Source organism: Falco cherrug, chromosome 13 (genome assembly GCF_023634085.1).
Source record: "Falco cherrug isolate bFalChe1 chromosome 13, bFalChe1.pri, whole genome shotgun sequence".
Taxonomy (NCBI): Eukaryota; Metazoa; Chordata; class Aves; order Falconiformes; family Falconidae; genus Falco; species Falco cherrug.
In genome coordinates, this window is record NC_073709.1 from 11,055,355 (window position 1) to 11,067,969 (window position 12,615).

General features: G+C 42.4%; 1 long non-coding RNA gene across 1 annotated transcript; it reads left to right on the forward strand.

Moving 5' to 3' along the window:
- Positions 1-6,146: 6,146 nt before the first annotated feature.
- Positions 6,147-10,125, forward strand: LOC129737287 (uncharacterized). The gene is made up of 3 exons (XR_008734978.1): positions 6,147-6,285; positions 6,582-6,620; positions 9,078-10,125. It is a non-coding gene; the product is annotated as an uncharacterized LOC129737287 (long non-coding RNA).
- The last annotated feature ends 2,490 nt before the right edge of the window (positions 10,126-12,615 follow it).

A 12,615-nucleotide genomic window follows, 5' to 3' on the forward strand; every position in this document is an offset into this window, starting at 1 on the left:
ACCTCCCCATACAAGCAGGTATTTTCTCTTGGTGACAGCCACCAAGTAACTGCCTATGTGAGGGAAACCACCAGTTCATTTGGGAGATGTAGAATCTGCCTGAGAACAGAAGAAGAGCAAAGTGTTGGAAAGATTTAGAGGATGACCCAGAAACTAAATTAAACTAAATGCCAGGACAATTATCTTCTGAAAAATAAATTCAGGTATCATTTTCATACACTGTCAAATTACAACAGATAAACAGACCACCTAAAGAGAAAGACCTTTTAATTAAAAAAAAAAAAAAAAAAAAGGTTTGCCTCCAGGGAGGACCAACCAGCTAGTATTTTGTATTTCTAGCACATTTGTCACTGATGTTTTGGTTTGAAGCTTTCAATTCTCTATTGTCAACAAAATTACTGTCACCATTCAGTTCACATAACACACCTCACACAGATCCATCCTGCACAGACAAAAGTGACTGTCACGCTTGAAACAGATGCCCTTGCAAAAGGGGTCCCACAGGAAATTTTTATATAATGGGAAAGTAACACTTCAAATAGTCTGGATACAGCTTAGTCGCCCATAATGAGGTAAACTGGTATTTTTGCGAAATGCTTACATAAACCAACCTTTCATATTTTAATAAGCAGGTGCAAAATGAAAGAATTAAAACTTCCCATTTTATTGGGATACATTAAAATGTGTGTTGCAGAGGATGCATGAAGCAGTCAAAAGGCTTGAAATTACAGCGTTGGGAAATTCATTTCCAAGGCAGTAGAAAAGGAGCCATGCTTGGCTTTGGGTGTCTGAAATCTGTTGTATGCCTTTTCTCCCCCCCCTTATTATCCTGGTACTTCCTAGAGATCTGTATCCACTGGCCTTTTCTATGCTCTGTAACCTTTTGTGAGGAGGACTGTCATCTTGTTCAGTGCCACAGGTCCTATTCCATAGACCCGGATACTAAGGAGTTTGCTAATGCAAGTGCTGAATAACAATAAAGACTAACGTTTCTTTGATATAAAGTATGCCAGAGGATCTGAAAGAGAGAGGGTAATGTAATATTCTTTCTTTTTCTTTCCCTCTGAATTGGCCAAATCTTAGTGAACACTGGACCAATTTTCAGCCACTTCAAATGAAAAGGATCAGAATCCATGGTCTGCTGTGTCTAGAAGGTGGTAACTGTCAGCAGGAGTATTTTGACACCTACTTTTAGCTAAATATGATAACTTATGCTGGAATGGTTTCTTTAAAGATGTACAGTGTCAACAGATTGCATTTGTTGTTTTAAAAGGACAGTGGAAAAATCAGATGTCAGTTGATACACCAGCTAATAAGAAATACATAGGAGTCATTTTTTGTTCTGTTTTGCTTTTACAGGGGCTACAGAAGTACAGAGAGGAAGTTAGGAGAAGCCATCAGGACAGGCTATGTGAGTGCCTTTTAAGACAAAACACTTATTGATTTCAACAAAGGATTCATTATATTTAGAAGTGTTTGTGTGCTAAATCGACAGGTCTAATGTGATAACTAGATTTCCAAAGCTGAAAAATGCCTAGAGATACATGAAAGAAACCTGCATAACTCACAGCAACATCCCTGAGCTTTTAAAGTTGATACCTAAAGCTAGGGGGAAGAGTAAAGCAAGATAACCCTTGTAATAAAGCACAAAAATCACTGTCTTCACTCCCTTCATCATCTCCCATAAGCTACTTAGGAACTTTCTTAACACCTTATTGCAGAAATGAACTTCAAATACTTATAGAATCATTTAGGTCGGAAAAGACCCTTAAGATCAGCCCGTCCAACCATTAACCCAGGACTGCCAAACCCAGCATGAAACCATGTCCCTAAGCACCACATCCAGTGTTTCTTAAACACTTCAGGGATGGTGACCACCACCTCCCCGTGCAGCCCATTCCAGCGCCTGACCACCCTTTCAGGGAAGAACTTTTTCCTACCATCCCATCCAAACCTCCCCTGGGGCAGCTTGAGGCCGTTCCCTCCTGTGCTGTCCCCCATCACCTGGGAGAAGGGACCGACCCCCCTGCCCACAGCCCCTGCCAGGAGCTGCAGAGAGCGATAAGGTCCCCCCTGAGCCGCCCCCTCTCCAGGCCAACCCCCCCCAGGTCCCTCAGCCGCCCCCCGTGAGCCTGGTGCTCCAGCCCCGTCCCCAGCCCCTGCCCGGCTCTGGACACGCTCCAGCCCCTCAGCGTCCCCCCTGCAGTGAGGGGCCTGAAACACCCCAGGGTGCGAGATGTGGCCCCACCAGTGCTGAGGGCCCTTCCCCGCCGGGCAGTTCCCAGCCCCTGCCCCAGCCTGCAGCTGCGGGGGGCTGGTGTGACCCTCGGGCAGGGCCCGGCACTGAGCCCTGTGGAACCTCACCCCATCGGCCCGGCCTGCCCAGACCCCCCTGCAGAGCCTCCTGCCCCCCAGCAGGTCAGCGCTCCCCCAGCCTGGTGCAGCTGGGAACTGGCTGAGGGTGCGCTCGATCCCCTCATCAGCGACAAACAGAACTGGCCCCAGTACTGGGCCCTGGGGAACACCACTGGTGACCAGCCACCAGCTGGATTTAACTCCACCACCACTCTTTGGGCTCAGCCATCCAGCCAGTTTTTTACCCAGTGAACATTACACCCATGCAAGCCATGAGCAGCCAGTTTCTCCAGGAGAATGCTGTGGAAGATGGTGTCAAGAGCTTTAGTAAAGTCCAGGTAGACAACATCCACAGCCTTTTCCTCATCCACTAGGTGGGTCACCTTGTCAGAAGGAGATCAGGTTCATCAAGCAGGACCTGCCTTCCATAAACCCATGTCAGCTGGGCCTGATCCCTGGGTTGTCCTGCACATGCCATGTGTTGAGCCCAAAAGATTGGCTGTTTTAATTCAGTATGTCAAAGCAACCTGCTCAAGGAAAAGGCCAAGCAAATGCATCATTATTTAAAATAAAAGCTCACCTTCTCCTTTGCAACTTCCAATTTAGCCATGAGCAATTTTCCATCTCATAGGTCTCATTTTGATATCTTTAGTTTTAATCTCAAGGCAAGGGCCCATTCAGTAAATGTATTAATAACACACAAGTCATCTTCAGTCTTGCATTTCCTAGGTGGCAAAGTTCTTGGAAATTAGTGGAACATCTAATACAACAGTGGCTAATAATTGCTGAGAAACATGTGGATCCATTTGAGGAACAACCACAGCCCACTCTTAAGGCTTACGGGCTTTGCTCAGGTACAGCAGTGTGCTGAAACCAGCTTGGAGGGTAGCACTTCACATAAAGGATCACTTTTTTTGTTTTTTCTTCCTTAAGAAACTTCTTACACCTATGTAAGGGTCACTGTGCACAGGAAAGAGAGCAAGAATGGCATGAGTATTAAGTTTCCTGGAGTGTCTGCTCCTAAAACTAAGCATGAAAGATGAGAAAGAGAGAAGTATGTCACCAGCTACTGGGTTCTGATGGGAAATCTAGAGGTTTTTTAGCATCTTCAGAAGCTCTTGGCAATTGCCCGCACCGCACAGTTGCGGCATCCAGATGCAAAGCAGCTGACTGCCTTCCCAAATATGGAACTAAGGCACTGCTCCCTGTCTAGCAAACCCTTGTGAAATGACCCGAGTAGCACTACACCAAAGCATAACCTGGATTTAGTCATGGCTTTCTGTTTCTGGCTATTCCTATTAGAAGATTTGCATTCACAGTCTGTCCTCGATGCTTTTCAGGTACCTCTTGTTTCTCACATTACTTTATAATATCAACATTCTTTTAATCACAACTGGACAAGTGCTTGAAAGGCAGAAATGCCCTGGGAAATCTTCAGCAGCCAAAATGCATAAAACCTCCAAACTGAAGTAGCCGTAGGCTGGGAGAGAATTAGGGGATAGTCTCATTTACATGAGCCTTGTACTTACGCTTTTCCATATACCTGCTTAATGGCCAGGGCTGGTGACAGTGCTGACCTTGAACCACACGTTTCCACCAGCACAGCTGCTCTGAGGTTGTTTCATATTTCACAATGAGCCTTACTCTGAAGTAGGGTGCCTCAGGTCCTGTAAAAGCAATTTGCAATGTTTTTATTTATCCCCCTCAAAGATATGCCTATCATAGCTGAGAACCATCTAAAACTTGTTGAGGACTAATCAGTGATCACAAGGAAACAGCATATCTAACTTTGACCATTCAGTGGGCTGCCTTTTATTTTTCTTCGCATTTCAGCCCTTGCACAAGTGACAGCTATGGCTGTCAAGTTCCAGAGTATTAAATGCTCTGCAAAATATTGGAGAAAAACACAACTGCTGTAGAAGAGGTAACCTTATTATAGGCTTTATCTCTTTGGACATAAATCTGAAGGTTTCAAAATCTCTTCACGGCCTTACCCCTCTCCTGCTCCCATCACCATCTTCCCCGCAGCATACTCCCTTCCAGTGTGTTTCTCCCTGAGCCTTTGGCTCAGCTCAGTTTCCCCAGTCTCCCTTCCTGAACTGAAGCTCCTTTTTAGTCTTCCACTTTGGTGTATCAGCCACATCTTTCTCAGCAGCCCTACACTTTCATTGCCCTTTCTGTGAAATCAGCCAGCTGGTGCCAGATGCACTGTCTGAGCAATGTTTCAGCTATAAATCCATAGCTGCATTGGCTGAGCCATGATCGAAAGATGTGGCAAGAGGTACCAAAGGCAGACCAGAAGGCAGAGGAGTTAGCATTGCTAGCGGTGCAGTTAAGCTCTGTTATTTATGCCAAGGGCTCTTTTTTGATAATTGCTCAGCAATATTGTCTGATCTGCTGGAAGATGTTATTTCTAAGGCAGAACATTTTCAGTCACTGAAGCCATCCAAGGAGACAGAGGGAGGAAAGCCAATTGAAATTCAATTTTTCATAATGAAGTAGGAAATGAATTTGCAATTTCTTATTTCCAAGTGAATTCCTTACCGTGAATTGTGAGGTTGCAGGCTCAATGCCATTAGGACCCAGCAAACTGGAAGTCACTCACAGGTCCTTTTGGAGGGCAAGCCCTGAGGTGAAGGCAGCAGGGTCATCCCGTGGGACAGATCAGATTTATAAAGCCTCTATTTCTCTCATGCAGTATAAAGCAAACAGTCCCATCCCAAAGCTGAAGCTTCAATGTGGGCACTAGCTTCCTGTGGGAGTCATTCTCTGAATTTTGCAGGTCAATTTGAGCTGCTTATTTAGCCATTGCTCTGTGTCCTGTGCTTTAATAAACAATGCTTCGTATTTTGTTCTGCTCCTGTCCTCAGCTGCTGTCAGCAGGCAAAGCATTATTGATGTTCTCGAGAGCGCCAGGCTGTGAGTGCTTTGACTGTAAGAGCAAATAAGGTTAAAAAAGGGCTCATTGCACAACAGTCTGTCTACTACAAAAAACAAGACCTGGCAGAAATCGGTGAGAACAGGTATTTTGTGATACTTCCCTCATCCTCCAGTAAATTCTTGGCTGAGTCACACCTCGGTTGTATGATGTCACCAATTAAAGGTGTTGAAAATGTTAAAACAAGTATTAGCAATTCTTGAGGGCCTGGAAGGTTTTCCAGGCAATTTAAATCAATATATTCAGACTTCTCCAGAAAGGGAAACGTGGCCTCTCTCCTACCTTGGAGCATAGCACTAACCATTCAGTCGTTGACTTTTGGAGCAATGGATGTTTCATGTTTTGTAGCAAGGGTTTTGGTTCTGGTTCATTTGTTTTCATTCAGTATGGCTGAAAGGACTTACAGGATGCACTTGCCAGAAATACAGTGTAACTTTTATGGTTTTCCCAAGAAAGTGATGATGATTTTGAGCTTTTTTTAATAGCTATCTTCAATACATAGATATACATGCACACACACACACATGTATTTTTAAACTTAGGCTTCTGGACAAATATACTCAGATGCACGCCTGCCCTCCTAGCTGTCAGTATTGCTAGACGTAGAAAATTTTCCCTGAAGTTAAGGTTACACATCAGCATGCTGCTGAGCTTAAAACGACCAAGCCCTGCTTCTCAGGGTTGCTTTTGTAACCTGCTTCAGAACAAGTTTCTTTGCCCCAGAAAAAGCATTTCAAGTCTTTCAACATAGCATGCAAACATTAGCAATACCCACTTTTGAAATAAATTGCAATCCCAGTCTTGCAGGCAAAAAATGAGCTGAAAGAGAGCTGCCCTGCCAGCAACCCAGCTTCGACAGCAGGAAGATCACCTTCCTGGAAGTTACAAGACACAGGCTTAGAAAAAGCTCACTTTCTCTCTAAAGAATGAGAAAGATGACTGCATGATCAGAAGAAATCACCTCAAAAAGCACATGGGCTTGGCTTAGGTAAGTGAGCTCTGCAGATGGGACCTGGCATGGTCTACACAGAGGGGACATAGGCACAGCTCAGTTAAAGGTTGTACCAGTGAGGCAGGGAGCCTACAGCCTCCATATGGGCAACTTTCTGTTATCATTTTACCCTCATAATCTGCTTCTGAACTCCCTGTTTCATGAGGAGCCAAACATTTCTCTAATAAACCCTGCAAGGCTGCCCTTTCAGGTGGACACAGGCATATGCTTCTTGTGAAAGCTTCATAATTAACATAAGCCTTTGAAAGCTGTTTCTTTTCCTTTCCCTGCCGTAAGGATGCATGGCTACACCATGACCTGGACAGACATCTTAAGGTAACATAACTGTTAAAGCTCGAATCAGACATAACTTTTCCCCTTGTGTTGAGATTGCAAAGGAAATGCTAGTTTCCTCATGCTGGGGATACCTGCTTCATGAGGGAAGGTGAGGGCACCCTTAAGTCCATTGCTCTCTGCATGAAAAGAATCAAGGATTCACTGATCTGAAGAGCTCTTCCATCAGTGTTGTCCACTTCCCTGTAAAACAGTTGAATGCCCACTAATCCTTGGAGAAAGTGAGATTTTTATCACTTACTGTTGAAAAGCAATACTATCACCTTGCAGGTATATTGCTTCTTGCAAAACTGAGGCAACAGAAGTGGTTAGAGCTGACTCCTTTTACTTTTCCTGCCTCTTGGCTGAAGAACTGGAACTTCCAATTATTAAGAACAGAGCATGTTCTAAGACTGTCATTTGCATCTTGCGGAAAAAAGTCCTTAAATTTATGAGGAGGTATAAATCTCTTTTTGGATGGTAAACTGAGGCACAGCCTTAAGACCCAGGAGTTAGTAACTGCACAGTTTTAGTGTAGATGTGGGTACATGTTCACACAGAATTCAGATTGTAGCACAAGTGGGGACTTGGCATATCAAGGCTCCGCAGCACTCAAAAGTGGAAAAAAACCCACCTGCTTTCTACCAGGCCAGCATCTGAATAACTATCAGCTCCAATCCCCTCTTGTAATGTTTGTGATCATTCTGAACAACAAAGTATCTTGTATGTTATGTGTGCCTGGCATCTTTCAACAGTACACATCTGCATTTTGGCAAGATGAGACATGGCTGTTGATCCTTGAAGAAGAGAACACTTTAGGTGAATTTGGGCTGTTTGCTCCAAAGCTGCACCTGAGTCTGACCCCAAGAGATGCTGGATGTCTACAGCTCTTAACTGACCTTCCCTCTGCTAATGTGACTCTGCTGCTAATGGTGCAGTGCTTCCCTGTTAGTTATGGCTTTGCTGAAAGCCTTTCTGGTATCTGGTTAGCTGCAGTCTACCTGAAATCTGATCATGGTACACAGTGGAGCAAGAGTTCACTGTTTATTACTGAGTCTGCCTCCTTTGGTCATTAGTCACCCAGGGATCGTCTTCCCAAAATGAAAGAGGAATGCCTTCGAGTTATATGTGTGAGCCACTTCAGTGTACTCACAAGCTCAGCAGTGTTCCAGTGCATCACCTATTGAATATGCCTCATTTCTTTCAGCTAATTTATATCCTACTTGAAATTTAACCCAATGAGTAAAGATAATTATATGGGTCAAGAATGTGCATGGCCTTCAGGTGGTGTAAAGCAGCTGCAGAAGACTGAAGGGATTTTCAAACACACCTACCCATAAACTGCTGCTGTTTGGAATAAATGTCCTGTCTCCAGTGTGACTACTTTGATGAGACTCCCTTAATAAGGTGCAACCTATGCCAACATCTGTTATTATGATGTGCAGCAAGATTTTAACACTCCAAGGATCTGTTAGCTGGTGTCCCCGTCTGCGACTCCTCAAGCAGTCTGCAGAGGCGCGCTTCAACCATGACAAGCAATTAGGCACCAGCATGACTCTTAATGATCGGCAGTGAGACATGTCTGTCTTGCTGTGTCACTGACTGCTACAGTTTCAGGGTATTTGCTCTGCAGGCAGGGGAAGAGAGGTTTTATGTGTGTTAATAGAAGCCAATAAATTATAAGAAACAACCAAATGAAAGATAGATTATATTGTCCTGCCTTGCAAATATTTAATTCAATTGTGGAAAATGTTCAGCTTCAACATGAGAGTACGTGATGGCCAACGCTCCAAAGCAGCCTATGGCCCTAGTGTGTTATGGCAGTCCTCCTCTATCAGGGCAGCTGGCACCCACCAGCAGATGAATTGGCTTATGTTTCCTCCATGAGGAAAAGATTTTACAATGCCTTCTGCATGCTTCCCTCCTTATTTACTTACTTTGCATGACTTATCAAAGAGACTGAAATCCTTGCCTTAACAGTACCTGATGGCTCTAAGTTCTGTACTACTACAGCACTCACTCCTCATTTTTCTCTTGGAAGCTTACAGTTTTCACCTTTCCATCCTTTATTTTTCTTCATCCTCTCTGTTCCACTATTTCAACTTGCCTTCCTTTTCCAAATGTCACTCAGTCTCTTCCCATACCCATATGCCGTCCCAAACACCTGACCTTTGATTTGCAGAGAACTCTGTGAGCAGTATCTGGCAGTTCTGTGGGAAGAGTTGCTTTTGGAAACCTCTCACTCATATTTCACTGGTTTCTCCAGGCTTTATGTTTTGACAACCAGCATAAATTCAAACAGTCAGGGTACAAGTAGAGCCAACCAGTACAGGGACCTTATCAGAGGCGCTGCAAAAGGTTTTCATAGCTATAAACTGTTCTAAAGAAGTTTTTCCCTTAAATATTTTAGACCTCTAGCAAAAACAGACCATATTTTTAATGTTCTTAATTTTGATCTAGTGAATTCCAGCACTTCCAAACAAGTCTACAATGGAAATTTCTGTTTCATCTGCTCCTGGAAACAGTTATCAGCATGGCTTATATGCATAAACCACCAGATAAAAGACTCCTGAAGACCCTCTCATTCTTCAGGTAAAAAAATAAATCATAAGAAAGTGCAGTAATACCTCCAAGAATCTGAGTTCAGATCCTATGATTCAACGATTAATTCACACTTTTCTGCTCCTCAACTGCTTATGCTTAGTCTGTATGCATGGATAGCCCTCATGGATGTGGCTGGAGTCAATACACAACAAATGCTTAACCAACTAATCAACCAATCAATTAACAATCAATAAACACTTAATTGCCAAAAGAAGCAAGGTCCTTTAAAGCTTGGAAGCCATTTTTCATCTGATGAAGGCCACCAACACTGTGGACCCCCAAGTGTGGTACAGAGACCGGAGAAAGAATAAAAAAGTTACACCCAAATAACCCCTAGCCACAAGTGAAACTAAGTGCACTTATAATTTAAACTCCCCATGGTATGCAGTTTCGGGGTACATATTTTAATTCTTGCTTTACTTCACATCACAACCTTTTGACAAACACTTTACGCAGTATTTAAAAAGGGAAATGGGTTATCTGAACAGTGTCAGAACACAATAGCTGATACTTACAACATTTTAGCCCTGCTGCTCAGTCTGTACAAATCCTGATGAAGTTAATCCTGTTGATGCAAAGTGAGCAGCTCACGTAAATCTGCCAGGGACCTCTATCACTGAGCTGCAAGAGTTCAGAGCACGTGAGCAAAATCACTCTCCGAAGTAATGGAGCTTGAGCATTACAATCAAATAATCACACTCAGGCTTCTTTCATTTCTCTTTTCAGCACATACTGCCAATTGGTCATCCTGTGGGGAAAGATTAGGATGTGTTCTGTAATGACATTGAAAATGTACATTAACAATTAATGCAATTCATTATCACACTATTTTAAAAATGAATGCAAATTGTTTTTTGAATGGTATCCAAGCCAATTTGATTTAGAGTAACTGCTTGCAGCAACTTACCTCTTTGTGGTGCTTAACATTTACTGAAATAAAAATGCACTATTCTAAAATTTATGAGAATTGATTTCAATGTTTTGATGAACTTTTCAGAAACTGCAAACGTCTTGGGTAAGCTGCTTAGGCTGAGATTCTGACACTAACTGGCTTTTAGGAGATATATTTTATTCCAAGATAATTATTAAGGTCCATCAAGGCCATTTGAAGTACCTAAACAAAAGTGTGTTTATGAGTAAACATAAAAATCTGGTGTTGTGCAGTGTCAGTTATCAGAAACATTGCTGTTCCTATATTGAATCAAAAGCACTCACCAGTTTCAACCACCTGTTTACAACCTCACAATCAATTAATACATCATCACTGGTTAATGTAAGAATTACAGGAAAGCAATGATAAGGAAGAATAAACACAAGCAGGAAATAGTTATTGAAAGTCCCAAACTTGCTAACGGCTATTTCTGATTAAATATAAATAGATGAGAAATGTCTGGCTCTAATCTTCCTGTCAGATCACCACGGGGTAAAAACACTCAAAACGTGACAGATCACACAGGCAAGCAGTTTTTCATGTAAGAAACAAGCCAGATGATCAATTAACTTATTTGGATTCTGCTGCAGGAAAGGGATCAAAGTGAGTTTGAGACAAACTCAAGAGATGTGAACCTAAACCCTGGTGACAGTTTATACTATTACAGATGCAGCAAGGCTTCCTGGAACTATACAAAAAGCCAGATCAGAAAAATCACCATGCTATCATTATGCTAAGAAGGTGAACACGTTCTCTCCATCAAGTAGAGTCATTAATATAAAGGATTATACTGTTTGCACCTCGAGATATTTGCAAATGTGAATTTGAAAACATAAGTGGAGGTTTTGTTCCTGCTAGTCAAGAAGTGGCCCTCAAGGTTCAGAAGTTTACCATGAGTAGTCAGAAACTTTTTTAAAACAGGACAAGTTGGTGAGCAGGGTCCAAACTCCAGAATGGTACGCAGCAAAAGATAGTTCAGAAATACATATCAACTAAATATGACAAGGTAAGCACAAATATTTTTCCACACTATAATAATTTTAAACCAAAGAAGTAAACTTGTTATCTCATGGGAACAGATTTCAGTTAAATGACTTGTAGTTCACTGTAGCTTCACTTGTAGCTAACAACAGTCAAAGCAATAATAGAAAAAAACAACACAGCATTTATAAAACCTGGTAAAAGACAGTCATTTCAAGTCTGGTCAGTGGTTCATTTAATTCTTACTCAATATGAAAGCTTTAGACATTTCTATCTTTTTCTTCTTCAGTTTCCACATATTTCTTTTGAGAAAAATCATTATCCTCATACACATTTTAGATTTATGTCTTTCATTACAGCTTAATTATTTTCTCATCTGTTCCCAGCTGCCTTATCACTTCTTCATGTTGACTTTGCCATCCAACAGCAGGTAAATAAAAGTTTATTTACGTTGGTGATTACCATTTGAAAAGTATCATTCATGCTGGAAGAGAAAAATACCTTCTTCAGCTTTTGCTAAAGCCCACAACACTGACTTTAAAGAAACTGCAAACACCAAGACCAGTTAAAATAGGAATTTCACAGTAAAGGCATATAGTGAATATACCCTCACAAGGTCCTCAGCTTCCAGTGGGATATCAATGACCACAGAGCTGCAATGGTATCAAACCATCAGCTTGTGTAACGTCTCCACTACCCAGCAACTCAACACACCAACACAGAGTCACAAGTCACTGTTGAAAGCCAGGAGTGGAAAAAACAGTCCCTAGCTGGCTACATCTGACTCCAGCACTACTCGCTCCAACATGGATACTGCATGCCTTGACTCCCAGCTTTTCCCAAATGCATTCTTTTTAGAACCTCTTGAAAATCTTATCTATGATGCTACAGGCACATCCGGACAGGTTAGTATGGGATTTACAGGCAGGGTAAGCCTTTCTATACAACCAGATCTTTATACAGTTAGGAAGCTATTGAGCTCCAGTAAAGCAAACAGTGTGAGGGCTCATAATCTACTTTGGGGCTAAGTAGTGATAAATTGTGCTGTTCTGTTCTGGATTGCACTGAAATGGGCTACAAATGCTCATTTACACTGTGCAAGCTGCATGGTGGTGATGGATGAGGGAGGTGTGTACAAACCACGCAGTTTGTACATCTGTCCCTCCAGCTATAACGTGAGAAGCTGCTCTCATCTCTGAGCTTATCACAGCGCAGGTACTTTCAAGACCCATCTAGAACTACAACAGGTGACTCACAGTATCAGAAGTTCTGTTGAAAACACTCTCATACCCTTTGAATTGCACCTTTTGTGAAATAAGTGACCTTTTACTCAAAGATGTTTCTTCACATGCACTGTAAGTCCACCTCTTTTCTCACAGCTTTCTGTATTGCATTCCCAGCACAGGGAGAATCATTTTTTCCAGGCATTAAGTGGCCCACAAGCACAGGGTAAAGGTAAATGAGCATTTAGAGCCTGCAAAT